At 51.3% G+C, this 14,212-nt stretch overlaps 1 protein-coding gene across 1 annotated transcript in view; it reads left to right on the plus strand.

Annotated features, from left to right (window-relative positions):
- The first annotated feature begins 730 nt into the window (after positions 1-730).
- Positions 731-14,212, plus strand: part of TIGD1 (tigger transposable element derived 1) — a 37,378-nt gene continuing 23,896 nt past the window's right edge. Inside the window, exons 1-2 of the mRNA XM_088132212.1 lie at positions 731-1,327; positions 11,776-11,852. The gene's annotated coding sequence lies outside the window, so the exon portion shown is untranslated. The remainder of the gene's footprint in view (positions 1,328-11,775; positions 11,853-14,212) is intronic.

Consider the following 14,212-nt stretch of genomic DNA (forward strand, 5'->3'; position numbering starts at 1 on the left):
ACCCCAGACCCGGGTCGAGTGGGGAACCAGACTACCTTGCTGGGCGACGCCGAGGCGCAGGCGTGCATCGCGCGCAAGGCTGCGCCTCTCAAGGACCGGACCAGGGGGGCGGGGGCTCACCGCGGATGGGACGGGCGCGACTGATCCGCAGGATTCCGTGCACGAGGCGCGGCCACGGCCGTCGCCTGGGTCTGCAACCGCCTTGCCCAATAACCTGATACTCTCTGGGACCCATCATCCACGGCCACAGCCGCCTCGAAGCGGCTCTGGTCCGCGGCATCGAGCCTCCCCGTTGCGGAGCACTGGGCATGCAGAGGACGCGCGCCCACCGCTTTGCTCGCGGGTGGCCCGGACGGCCTCTGGGTCGCCGCCGGGGGCGAGAAGCCCCGGGCCCGACCCCTCCGCACGCCTCCCTGGAGCCAGCGGGGTCTGCTCGGGACGCGCGCAAGACGCGGGGCCCGCCGCCGCCTGTCCGGGCGCCTTCTCCGAGGGCCACGCAGGCTTGGCGGCGTCGCCCGGTGGCCAGGGCGCAGCTGCCTTCGTGCCCCCCGCCCTCCAAAGGGAGAGAGGCGCCCCGCCCGCCTCTGCCCTCGATGCCACCCCAGGCGGCCAGGCGGGGTCGCGCGTGTCGCAGCGAGCGGGGAGGGACAGCCCTGGGGGCGGTTCTGACCCCCCCCGCACCCGCACCCGCCCCCCAGCCATCCGCTCGCTGCTATTAATACGCAGCACGTTTCGGACGTGCCAGCCTGCCGGCGCCTTGCCGCGTGGGAGTTGCGCAGCTCTTCTGCAGAGGGGCGCTTCCGCCGCTGCGCAGGGCGGCGGCCCAGCCGGCGCAGCGGCTCCACGCCGCTCCCCGCCCGGTTCCTCCGCCCCCCCCGCCGGTCTGGGGCTGGCAGCAGCCCCCAGCCGGGCAGGCGCGCGCTGCTGGACGAGCCGGGCCGCCTCGTCTCTTGTCACGGCGCTGGCGGCCTCATCAGGGCCACGCCGAACGAGCCCTTCGCATGACAGTGGCGTTTAGAGTGGAGACCACTAGGAGATCCCAAGCTTGGGAACGTGAGAAAAATGTCCGGCGGATCTCTTAGGGTTGCTGCAAACGCTACCCAGCCGACTCCAGCGGCCACAAAGAGTTGCGCTTGGCCTGCAGGAGATCTTCCACCGTGTTCAATCCGTGTTCACAACTGAGCGTGTGAGTTGAGCCCAAGGACTGCCGTTTAATCCGTGGGGGTTTCCTTCCTGAGACTTGGCCAGGATCTGGGAGGCCAGGAGCAGGGCCCCGGCCAGCTGACTAGCGGCTGACTCATGCACGGGGATGGGGTTTTCCCCACAGGTGGGTAAGGCTGCTCTCCCTCTTGAGCGAAACTCCCCTCCTTCACACGGCTTTTTCCTGCCCCTGCCCACACACCTTAATCCTCGCAATTTGTCAGGGCCAGGCCTGGCAACCTGGCAACTGGTTCACATGGAGAGAGACCTGCCTTGACTCTTTTGCTCTCCAAACTGCCGTGAAGAAGCCATAGATGACCAGGGAGGTAAGGAATACTCGTCAGAACAGAGTTTTCCTCCCCAGGAGCCACAGAGGGTGCAGGAGGTTAGGACAGAGGAAGGGCCCGCTCACTTGCATGGCATAAATGCCTGTCTATGTTTACTCAAAAGTCAAACCTCACTGCCGTGTTCACACAACACACTTAAACTGGGTCAACTGAAGACTGCCCAGTTCCGTTTGCACAACATGTGAAGCTGGGCGAGGATTAATGTTAATTTGGTGTTTCATGGTTCAATTTATGGATCAGTACGTTCTGGGGATTCAGAAAACAGGTTAACTCGGGATGCAGGTTCAGAGTGTTGTGTGAATGCAGTCGTTGGATGTGTGGGGGCAGTGTGGGTAAAATGGGCACCAGCCTGCTCTCCTGGGACGTGCAAAGCACGTTTTCAGACTGTCCTAGTGTCCTGAGTTGTATTTGCTGTCTCAGCCGGGGACCTGTTTCAGCTGTCTCTGTAATCTGGGATTGACAAGGCAACGGAGCCAAAGAACGTGGCTCCCTACCTCGGCCAAGAAAATAATTTTTTCTTCAACCACTCCTGTGCTGCGTGAGGACACTTCCTCTCTAGCTTCCTTCAAAACACAAAGCTTGAAAGAACAGGAACAGGGTTAGTTTACATATACTGCTCCTATGATTGCAACAGGGCAGATAGGTTGGCACCGAGCAGAGTTTCGGAAACTTTGTTCTCTCAGCCCCCCCTTCCCACTTTTAAAAACGATGGAGGGCCCCCAAAGAGCTTTTGTTTGCATGGGGTACATTTATCAATACTGACCGTATTAAAAATTAAAATGGCATTTGCTGCTGTTACCGTTTCTCACGATGGTTGGATGGGATTTTAATATTGCGTGATTTTTCAACCTAGGCTGGCAAATAATTTTGATTTCACACCTCCCTGAGAGGATCTCGGGGGATCCCCAGGGGTCCTAGGACCACACTGTAAGAAAGACCAGCATAGAAAAACTCCTTTTTTGTTTTGTTTTTTTGCCAGCCTGCCTGTCTTCTTTTGCATCCTTGATAGCTGACGCATCACAAAAAAATCTGCTTTCTACACTTGGTTGCAAAGTCCCCAACTTTTTCCTATTCTTTGGAACTGGCAAACCATTCTCCTCCCCCCCACCCCATCACCACTTCACCTTTTCATTACAAACCTTCCCCTTTTGCAGGTCTTCTCTTCAATGACACAGTCTCTTTCTGCTCCCTGCCTCTAAAAAGAGCCAAATCTGGTCACTTGCATAAGGTTTAAATGGATTTTTCCCAGACACGGGGTTGGGGAGGGTGGGGAGGACTCAAGGCCAGACCCTCCCCAATAGCTCTTCCCAAATGACTACTCCAGGCCTCATCAGCCTCTGCCATTGTAAATTCAGCCCCCCTCGAATTGAACTGCCTCCTCCAATCCCATTCCAGGGAAAAAGGGGTTGGACGGCGCTATGCCACGGTTCTGCATGCCACCAGCACACTTGTGGTACCAGATTCCCCTCCTGGATTAGGCCTAATCTGGGGTCTGGAAGGGGAGGGGCACATTTTAAAGACTTTCAGGAACACTGTACAGAAAAGCATCGGCTTTTGCTGCAAGTTGCACAGAATCCATCAGGCGTTGGGTGGCTGCAGGCCAAGAGTGAAACTCCCACGTCACCTTCTTCCCATCACCCAGGCTGGCTCTTGTCCCCTCGGTTTCCAGGCCCTCTCCAGTGCCTCTCCACACAACCACGTGGCCAGCCTGGCACACTACAAGATGCATTTGCTAGTTGAGGAACTGTCTTGCTCACCAAGAAATGGCTTTCACCTCGCTTGGGACACCCCAGAGACAGTGTTTCTGAACCTGGCGACTTTAAGACATGTGGACTTCAACTCCCAGCCGGCTGGGAAATTTCAACTCATGTGGAGTTCAACTCCCAGCTGGCTGGGGAATTCTGGGAGTTGAAGTCCACATGTCTTAAAGTCGCCACGGTTCAGAAACACTGCCCCAGAATGACATCCTTCTTAGACAAGCCAGCACTGCAATAACAAAAACTTGCAAACTCCCTTGAGAAGAGACGTCTGTTTGTCCTTTCCCTCTTTTGTTCAAGATGGTTTCCAAAAAGTTGTCAGAATCCTACCTTCCCTCCCCAGCCAGGCAGGTATGAAAGCACTGTGTGAGCGTGTGCATTTGGCTAGATGTGCACTGCACGCTTCACTCACTCAGGGAATATCCTAGCCCTGCATCTGCACCATGTGCTAACCGTGGTTACATCCTTGTGTGGCTTACGGTGTTGTCAGAACCACTTGGATAACTTTAGGGTCCATGTATGGTGTGAAAGCAGGATCTGGGTGGATTCTCGCACCTGGTTGGGGGAACTCAACCATTCATCGCAGCCAGGCAAACACCCAGGGTGAGAGATGGGAGTAAGGAAGTTTGAAAGCCACGCAGGGATGTGCTAGGAGATACCACACGGCCAACGCCTTGCTCATTTTCTTCCTGCCAAGAGAATTGCTTCATTCCCCAACACAATTAACCTAGTTTCTGGATTCACCCATTTTCTGGGTTTGCAAACTTTGCTGAACCCTGAATTAATCAGATAAGCTGGGTTGCACCCCATGCTAAACCACAGAACATAAAACATGATAAACACCAATCCAAGTTACCATCTAGATCAGTGTTCCTCAACCTTGGCCGCTTTAAGATGGGTGGACTTCAACTCCCAGAATTCCCCAGCCAGCCTTGCTGGCTGGGGGATTCTGGGAGTTGAAGTCCACCCATCTTAAAGCGGGCAAGGTTGAGGAACACTGATCTAGGGTTAAAGACTAGACCCATTTAAATGTGACCCGACCACATGTGTTTTGAAAGCACAGCCCAAAGTTAGCGTGTTTCTTTTTTGCCCTTTAGAAAAACAGGTCCAGGTTTAGAAGTGGGGGGCAGAGCAACGTCAAAGGCCTTTTTCCAGCTGGCAAAGCCAGAGGGACGAGTTGGCACCTCCAGATGGAGGGGAATACCAGGAAGGAAGGTTTTACTCCACACACACAAGCGGCTTTGTGCTCGCGCCGGTTTCCTGGCGCCAGAGTCGTCTGCCCCGATGCCTGCTTCGCACAGACACTGGGGGGGAGTCAGCAACCAGATCCCTCCCACCTTCCACATCTTCCTCTTTTTAAGGTGGGGGGGGCTCCAGGGCCAGTTTTGCAGGAGAATAAATGGGGGGGGGTGGCCTGCCTCTTTTCGCCAGCTCAGCCGCCAGCTGCACCTTTGTTTCGCTCCCACAATAGCTGGGATATTTTTAACTTGCATGGTTAAAATAGGAGCAGGAGCCTCCCCTCGAAAGGGGGAGGGGAAGGGGGGTGGAAACCCCCCCCAGGCACAAGCACTCTGGAAACCATAAGGCTGGAGATGAAACAAACATCTCGCCTACTTTCTCTTGTCAGATATCCTCCCATTGACTCACCCAACTTCTCACTTTTTCCTGGCAGCTGTTGTGGCTTCTCACTCCACACCCCCTCGCCTTATATTTTATTTTTAATCTACATTTCTAAGGTTTGTCTCTCTTTCTCCCCAGCCTGAAACTGGGGGAGTTTCTAGCAGTTGCATTCACACAACCTCCTAGGCTTGGTTCATGCAAAGCCACGTCTTTGATTGAGCTCAGTTACGTGTCACCAAAATTACCGAACTGGGATGTTTTAAAGCTGTCCGTTTACTGAGGTGCTGATTTGCAAAAGAAAAATGTAGCAGAAGGAAGATACTCCTACTTTTTTTGGGGTGGGGGAGATGACTTTGAAAGATCTTCTGCTGGTAGGCTTCCTTCCCCTAGAAGAAAATAAAATGCTGGGGAAATGGGCGGAAAGCATCTTGCAGAGGGTCCGGGCGGGGAGTGACAAAACAGGTTGTCGTAATGTCAGAATGCAAACTGCACCCAGGGCGTCCACAAGGCCGGGCGAGGAAGTCACGATGGGAGCTCTGCTTGCTTTTTATGCCTGTTTCAAAAAGTCTAGATGGCGTTGCTTTTGCGCAGTAACACATGTTGTCGTTTTGGTGTGATTGTGGTTAGGAACAGATGCTCAGATGGATCTCGATTTGAGCCAGCCAGACTGTTTCTGGATGCCTCCCCAGAGTAACTTGCTTGCTTATTTTTTAAATTAGTGGATTCATTCATTCATCAGACTGATATCCCCTGCCACAATCATAAAGAGATTTTCAGCAGCTCACAAGAACCATGAATGCAAGAATAATAACAATATAGAAGATAAATACATGAAAAACCCCAAACGATATAATACCTGCCGTCACACCCCAAAAAGCTCTGTTTCCAACTTTTTCCAGAAGGTAGCTAGTGTTGGGGACAAATGAACTCCCAATGGGAAGTCATTCCAGAGGCCTGGCCTGTCATGGAAAAAATGTGCTTCCAGGCTTTGGCCCCCCACCTTGGGGGACAACCAGAAGCTTCTGCAGGCTTCATCAGCATGATCAGACTGCTTGGAGAGATGTGGTCCTGCAGGTAACCTGGTGCCAAGCTGTAAAGGATTTCATAAGTTCCAGTGTTTCTCCAACTTGGCAACTTTAAGACGGGTGGACTTCAATTCCCAGAATTCCCCAGCCAGCCATGCTGGCTGGGGAATTCTGGGAGTTAAAGTCCACCCGTCTTACAGTTGCCAAGTTGGAGAAACACTGGGTTAAACCCAGCACTTTGAATTGCACCCAGAAGCAAATACAGGGAGGAACCTAATGCAGGGCCTACAAAGAGGTGCAATGTGTGCCCGGTGGGCCACTGCATTTTGCACCAAATAAAGCGTCCAGGTGTCTTGAAAGGCGGCCCCATGGAGAACGCATTGTAGTAGTCTAGTCAAGTGGTGATAAGGGCATGAGCCACCAGAGTCAGGGCTGTCCTCTCGTCACAACTAAGGTCACAACTGAAGGGCACACCTGGCCATGACCTCCACCTGCAGATCTAGCAGGAGCCTCAAGGCCAGCAGGACCCCCCCCCCCCAATCGCGGCCCTGGTCCCGGCTGGCTTTGCCCACGGCTTGAATCATCCGCTGATGGGTTGGATCCACGGGACACGCTAATCCTTTAAAAAGAAAACTCAACCCAAGTTACAACCCTACCCGGGCTCAGCACCCTGGGAAAATGCGTCGACTCATTTCTTTTTCTATTTCACAGAATCAAAAAGAATGATTATCGTAGAATCGTAGAGTTAAGGTCATCAAGTCCAGCCCTCTGCTTGGGATGGGAATCGAAAGTGACGTTTCCACAAGAGATGGATGTCCAGACCTCAAGTACAGCCCCTCACCGCTCTGGATTATGGGTCCCGAGTCAGAAACCTCTTTCTTTTAGAAAGTTTTCTCTAACAATCAACCAGAATCTTCTTTAATCCCTTATTCTGTGTCCTGTGCTCTGGGATGATAGAGAATCCCTTCAAATAATTTAGAAAGTGCTATTCTGTCCCTCCTCAGTTGCTTTAACCTGATCTAGTTAAGCTCGTTTTGAGTTTGCACAAGACCCACCAGCTGCATTCCCACAACATGCAAAGGTTCCTTCGCACTAAGCTAGGTTTGATCTGTTTGTGGTGTAGTGTGCCTCACAAACACAGCTCTTGGATTAGTTTACAGGTCAGTGCACTGTGTGAACCAGCAAATGGGTTCTTTTAGTAATCGGGTCAAAATGTACAAAAGCCGCTACTTGTGTCCATAAGCAGGAATTAAGGGTCACTTTAGTTAAACCTTAACTATTAACCTAGCCTGATCTGGGCTCCGAACTGATGACATGAAGCCCCATCAGCACCAGTTCAGCTTCCCTGTTCAGGGTTTCCAAGACTGTACTGCCACCCCCCTGTAACCAAAAGGCTAGCAGAAGCAGAGGCCAACGGGCAGAAGCACCATGATGGACATTTGGAATGTGCCAACTGGGAATCTTGGAAATTGCCCAGCCATGTTCAATGTTGGTCTGCGCCAAAGACCATGTTGGTCAGGCATAGCGGGTGTTGAAGTCCTGCCCTTCCGATAGCTTTGCAGAAGTGCCAAACGGGTAGCAGCAGATGAAAGCTGAGAACATTTCCCCCCACTCGAGGAAAGCCGCTGAAAAGGGTTTTTTTTGCAGACACAGCTTTATCTTCTTTCTGGACTGGGGGGACATTCAAAGCCCCACCGGCCAACCCTTTGCAATCTTCCATCATGGAGAACTCACTGTGTCAGCCTCGGCTTCCTTCCCACCACATCCCCACCCCTGGCCCAGCCTGGCAGGCACTTTAAGCCGTGCCATGCAGCTGGAACCGCCTGCCACAGATGCTCCAGCCTGGCACCACTGAGACATTTGAAGGGTGAGTAACCCCCATCGCTCTCTGGAGTGCTCACGCCGCAGGCAGCCCAACCTTATTTTATTCACTGATACTTGTTAGATTTATGCCACTTGCAAGGCAGCCTTCAGGGCACTCCCTCCTGCCTCCAATTTTCCCCACAATAACAATCCTGGGAGGTAGGCTAGGAGGAAGGGGCCAGCTGAAAGGAACACAAAGTGGCTTTGGGAGAGCTTCTAGAAGACCTTGGTCATGCAACAAGGTCCCCTTTCCAGTGTGAAGCGGCTTTGGGAGATCTAGAAGATCTCGGTCATGCAACAAGGTCCCATTTTTGGTCTGAAGCAGCTTCTGGAGCTCTTCTAGAAGATCTTGGTCATGCAACATGCTTGGCTTGGCACAGAGAACACATCTGGGTTGGAGCTGCTGGGCTTCGTGTTGTTCACAAGAGTGTACTTTCTTCCCTTTTCGAGGTGACCCACACAGGGAATTTTCTGCAACAGGATACCAAGTTGTCACCCTGCCTCCAGGCTCAGAGGGCTTTTAAAAGGGATTAGATTGACATCAATGAAGGAGGATGGATCTGTCTGGGCAATAGCCCAGAAAAGTTAAATGGAAGATTTGCAAAGCAGGCCTCTCTGAAATAACAGATGCGGTGGGAAAAACAATCAGGGAGCCTTTGGCTAGCCCAGCCTTTCTCAGCCTTGACAACTCTAAGATGCATGGACTTCAACTCCTAGAATGCAACCCTAAAGGTTTCCTTCAGCATTTCCTCCCCTGTGTGGGTGGGATCATTTGCATACACCCCAGAGAAAACCTGAACTATGTAAATGGGCCTGTTGCAAGACTATAAGAGATGAGTAAATGTCCGTGGGATGGGAATCGTTTCAAATTCCCCAGAGGGAAAATGAAGATGTCCTCTGCCATGTTGAAGCTCCGCCACTCCGTGCTTGGCTCCTGACGTATCCGAGAGCAGCGCAGTCGTTAATGCCTTGCAGATGTGGAACCACAGGCCCTGTGCCAAGTTAAACCAGGCCAAGCAAAGCCTTAGGCTGCCTTCACACAATATGCCAAGCCTGGTTGCTGTTATCAAGGGTTTATTTTACTTATTTCTTTTACTCAGGTTCTGTGACACTCTAACCATCTCTGTGGCAACATCTGGGGTGGGCAGGGGGAGGATTTAAAATTGGGAATAGGGTGGATGAGCATCACAATGCAAGCCGGCATCTTCCTAATCTTGATTACCGTCCCCCATGGAGTTCTGATTCTAAGCGGCTTACGGATCTCCAAAGCAGTTAAAAAAAAAAAATCTATTTTTTCCTTTTATTTAAATCCACAGACAACTAACAATACAACAGAGTCTGTATAGAAACAAAACACACCTAATCATACTTATTTAGTTAATCGTTTTAATCAGTTAATAACCTTATTTAATTAGATTACTGAGAAAACTTGGAACAGGGCAGTAGACAATCGTAATGCCTTTGTGGCCCATAATGAATGTGTTTAAATCAGGGAAGGGAAAATAATCTGGGTGGGGGTGATACTGGTTTTTTGGGGGGGGAATTTTTCCATCAGAGTGATATTTTCAGCAGCGTTGCCACCCTAGGGAAATAGTCAGATCGCCTCCTGTTTTCCAGGATTTTGCTATTATTTGACCTCTCGAGCTGGAACCCATCAGAAAACAATCAGCTGTTTATATTTCAAGGTGTCATTTGGATTAGCCCAAAACCTTGGATTAGCAAAACAAACAAAAATCAAACAAACCAGGAACACATTGAAAATTAAAGATAACAGTATAGACCAGTGTTTCTCAACCTCAGCAACTTTCAGATGGGTGGACTTCAACTCCCAGAATTCCCCAGCCAGCCATGCTGGCTGGGGAATTCTGGGAGTTGAAGTCCACCCATCTGAAAGTTGCTGAGGTTGAGAAATGCAGCTATAGATAGAATTACTCTCCAGGGCTGTCCAAGAGAGACAAAACAGCCAGATCTTACTGAAACAGCCAGATCTTCACTTTGTAAAAACTTAACCGAGTTGGGGCCTGGTGCTAGAGAAGGAAGCAGGGACTGAGAATGCCACCTTGGGGTCCCTGCAGGTAACCTTTCCTACGGGTTGGAATCTGCCTCTTCCACCTCTCAAAGGCGACATGAACTTCACCTGTGTGATGAGCAAATGCCTTTTGGGGAGAAGCCTCTCCGGGACCCTGATTCGGCAACCCTTCTTTGCATTTGCGGGTGGAGAAGAGAAAAGGCTGCTTGGCCTGCAAGCCCCTGCACGGATCGAGGCAGCTCGGTCCTTGGGGCAGGTTTCCTCGCCCTTCTGGCAATGGTGCTCTTTAATTTTGGAAGGAGATGGCTTTTGAAACAGCCCGGGTGGGGAGGGAGGGTGCCGCTTATTCCAGGGTGCCAAAGTGCAGATGCAAAATCTCTCCTCGCTCTGCCCCTCAGTGGTCCCCTGGAGTTCTGCAGCTCAGCTGGGGGGGTTAGTGGAGAGGCCCCCTCCCAGCAGCTGGGAAGCAGAGCCAATGACGTCCAAGGGCTGCCTCCGCTCTGGATGGGCTCCAACTGGCCAGGGCTCCCTGTGCCTCCGGCTTGCGAGGCCCAGGAAATCTCCCGCCCTGAAGCTTCAAAGCTTTGTTGGGCTTGAAGACCACCAGCAGCTCTGATGCTTCGGGGCTTCTGGTCTCTGCTTCTCCCCCCCCCTTCCTTGGCTCTCCTCCTGGGGGGGGGCGCTGCACCCAGGAGGGGCCAGGAGCACCCAGAATCCAACCAGGAAGAATGGAGAGGGTGCTCTGCAGAAGCGCCCATGGGGCGTCTTCCCAAAAGGCACAACAGCCCATTCGGAGCAGAATTCCCCCCAAAGTCCATTCCTCTTTTGCCAAACCTGTGGGCCTCCGTTCCCCAGATCAAATCAAATCTTTACTGGGTTGCGGTCATAGACCAGCATAGCCTTTCCCCAAAGCGTCTCGGTCGGGGAAGACAACGCGCCCGTGCCGACCATGGTCAAAGCTCCCTGTAGCGTGTGATCATGGACTACACTTCCCATCAGCTCTCCAGGCTGCGCTGCTGTTCATGCCAGTTGGGAGAGAGAGGCAATGCATTGGGGAGGGCCACTGCAGGCGTCCGGAAGGAGCTCAGGTCGTGACATCATTGTGCAAACAGCACCAATTGTTGCATCACATTGCAGGTGGGGTGATGTGTGTGATGTCACTCGCCCCCCCCTCAGAGCGCCCACGGTGCAGGATGGGAAAGGCTCCTGGGCCAGGTATGGCAGGGTTTTGCTACGAGAAAAGGGGAAGGGAAGTTGTGGTGCAATTCAAGAACTTTTCAGCTTGAGGAGGAGGTCCATGTTCACACAACACAATGAACGTGGATTCGCCCAAAGCACTCAGTCATGCACTAAACGCCCTTGGGATTGCCCCGTAGGCTAGCCCCCCAAAGAAGCTCACCAGGTTCATGCTAACCCAGTTTCGCATGTTGCACAAACACAGTTGCTGGGTCTTCACCTGTCTGGAGACCTCACCTTTGCACCCCTGAGCCGCTGTGACCGTCAGAGAGAACGAGAGGAGAGTGGGTGTTCCCAGGTCATCCTTGTGCCCGTTTCTCACCCGTCCTGGTGTTCATTTCTGTGTTTTACAGGCAAAGGAACGTCCTGTTTTTTAATCCTCCCCTCCCCCTGGGCTTCCCTTGATTCAAGAGGTAGCTTGCCTGTCCTCATGTCATTCTTAAGAAAACTAGGTTTGGTTCTAGTCTAATGAATGTCTGTTAGCATAGGTTGATAGCTGGGCACTGGGACAGGAATGCTGTGTTAGTTTCCAGCAGCAAAAAATCAGGAGGAGCCGGCTAGCCCCTTTCCCAACTAACATTTTATTCAGAGGCAGAAGCTTTCGTGAAATGAAAGCTTTGCATCCCAGATAATTCTATTATGAACACTTTCCTTTTTAATGGGGACTTCTGATTCTGAATTTACTTGCATTCTTTCAGCACTCTGCATATGCTCGGGAGCATCAAGCAAAGCAAGAGCTGCTGTGGAATTCGAACGCGCAGCATGGCCTGATCTGGTGAGATGCAAATGGCGCAGGAATCTCTGGGCAGGTTTTTCGGCTCTGCTCCCCTCCAGTCCCCCCACATTTTCTCCTGGGCCCAACCCATGTTTGACCCCGAGGATTCCAACCTTTGCTCCATCTTATATGCCAGACAAGCGAGCAGCTTCATTATGATTTCTTTTCCCCCAAGCCCGCGGCATGTTTTTCCGTCCCAGCACTGGCTTAAGAAGTACATTTTCTATTTAGTTGCCTGTTTAGAGTACGTCTGTTTATCAAATTTTCCCCTACTGCTTATTTAAAAACCAAATAACAGCAGGAAGGCAAAAGAGGAGGGTCAACCAATCAGCGCCCAGCTCGGAGCAGGAGAGAAGCTACTTTCGCAAGGGCCAGCTGATCAGGGATCCTGTTTCTCCTTTAGGGAAAAAGCTCCTTGAAGCCGATTTAAAAATCTTACAGAAACTGCTTACTCAGAACCGGACAAGCAGGTGGATCGAGCCACCTCTCCCCCAGCTTAATGCTGAGAAATGCGGATGCAAGTCCACATTTTCCCCAATGCACCCCACCCTTCCTTCAGTACTCCTGAATGATTAAACATGCATACATTTGCATGCAAATAAAATCATCCTGCTCAAGAAAAAAACATGCAGTTTGCTGACTTCACGTCTGTCTTGCCCAAATACCTTCTCAAGGGGTTGGACTGCATCTCCCATCAGCCACACCGGGCTACAGATCAACACAGGGCCTGCATTCAGACCACAGAAGTGTTCCAATGCGCTTAGATATAAGTGTGTGCTAAAGAAAAACACACTAAAAGGAATGCTAATACTGCTTAACCTGGTTATTGAATTAACCCGGTTACTGAATTTGCCCATTTGCTGGATTTGAACAACGCATGAATGATTGGTTAACCAAACTAAACAAGATTCATGGACTCTGTCGATGCCATTTAACTGTCCTGGTTAGGTGAGCTGTGTAAAGGCGCCAACTTGGGCAGGCAATCTTATCTCCAGACCCGCTCACACATTTTCTGGTTTAAAAAGGGGTGACAGAGACGCAGTGGAGAAATAGGGTCGCTCCTTCAAAGTTGCGGCCACCCCCCTGGATGTGGGGGAGCAAATTCTTGCGTTAAAATAATGAATTATTTTTAAACAAGTCCAAGCTCAAGCGGCCAGCTCCTTCATCATTTTGGGTTTGCAAAGGAATGGAATAAGGCTGTGTTTTTCAGACTGGGCAGTTTGAAGATGTGTGGACTTCAACTCCCAGAATTCCCCAGCCAGCACTGCCCAGAAAGTACCATGGTCTTAGCAGGCAGAAAGACCTTGGCATGCAAGCGCCTGTCGGAGCCTCTTCACTTCAGGCAGACAGAGGGGCCAACGTGCCTTCTGGGGGCACAGCTTGCCGCTACCCAGACCCACCAGGACGGCTGCAGCTGCTGAGATCTGGCTAGCAAACTGCTTTCTCGGTTGCTTCCCGTTTGCTAGTGCAAATTCCCCAGGCGTTCTCGGGCAAGTCTGGGCCGGCCTGCATTGCAAGCTGATTTGGCAAATGCGCCTCGGCTGAAGTTTATTTCATGTTCAGTTTGCACCATAGAAATACTCCTCATGCCACAAGGGGCAAGACCCTGCACTTCGAAAGAGGAAGGAAGGAAGGAAGGAAGGAAGGAAGGAAGGAAGGAAGGAAGGAAGGAAGGAAGGAAGGAAGGAAGGAAGGAAGGAAGGAAGGAAGGAAGGAAGGAAGGAAGTCCCAGTGTTTAGCATGTGTAACCAAGCTGGGTTGTGTGAGCACAGCTTCTGAGAAGCAGCAATCCTCCCAATGCCACTTGCTGGGAACCATGAACAGAAAAGTGTTCTTAGAATCAGAATCAGAGTTAGGAGAGATCCCGGAGGTCACCTAGTCCAGCCCCCTACTCGGAGTAGGATCCGTCTACTGATAGATGACCGTCTTGCTTTGGTCTGAAGACCCCCGGTGAAGGAGGACTCACCACATCCTGGGGCAGCCTGATCCACCCCTCTGGACACCCTGAACCCATCCATTCTGCTCCTGCCCGCTGGGGCAATAGAAAATAAGAGAGTTAACTGAATTGAATTGAATTGAATTGAATTGAATTGAATTGAATTGAATTGAATTGAATTATATTATATTATATTATATTATATTATATTATATTATATTATATTATGGGTTTTGTATGGCAGCACTTCAGCTCTCTGAAGACTGCTGTCAGAAGCAGGGCTCCTTCCTTCCTTCCTTCCTCATCTCCAAAAAGGGCCAAGAGAGTCAGACCTGGGCAAGGGAGAAGAAAACCCAACACAGCTCAAAAAAAGCTCCAATGAGAGTTGGTGAATCACCCCTGCGGTGTTGAGAGAGGATGCATT

Source organism: Python bivittatus, unplaced genomic scaffold (assembly GCF_059951505.1).
Source record: "Python bivittatus isolate LINGU-HERP-01145 unplaced genomic scaffold, Pbiv_v1 ctg000980_np1212, whole genome shotgun sequence".
In the NCBI taxonomy this organism is placed as follows: Eukaryota; Metazoa; Chordata; class Lepidosauria; order Squamata; family Pythonidae; genus Python; species Python bivittatus.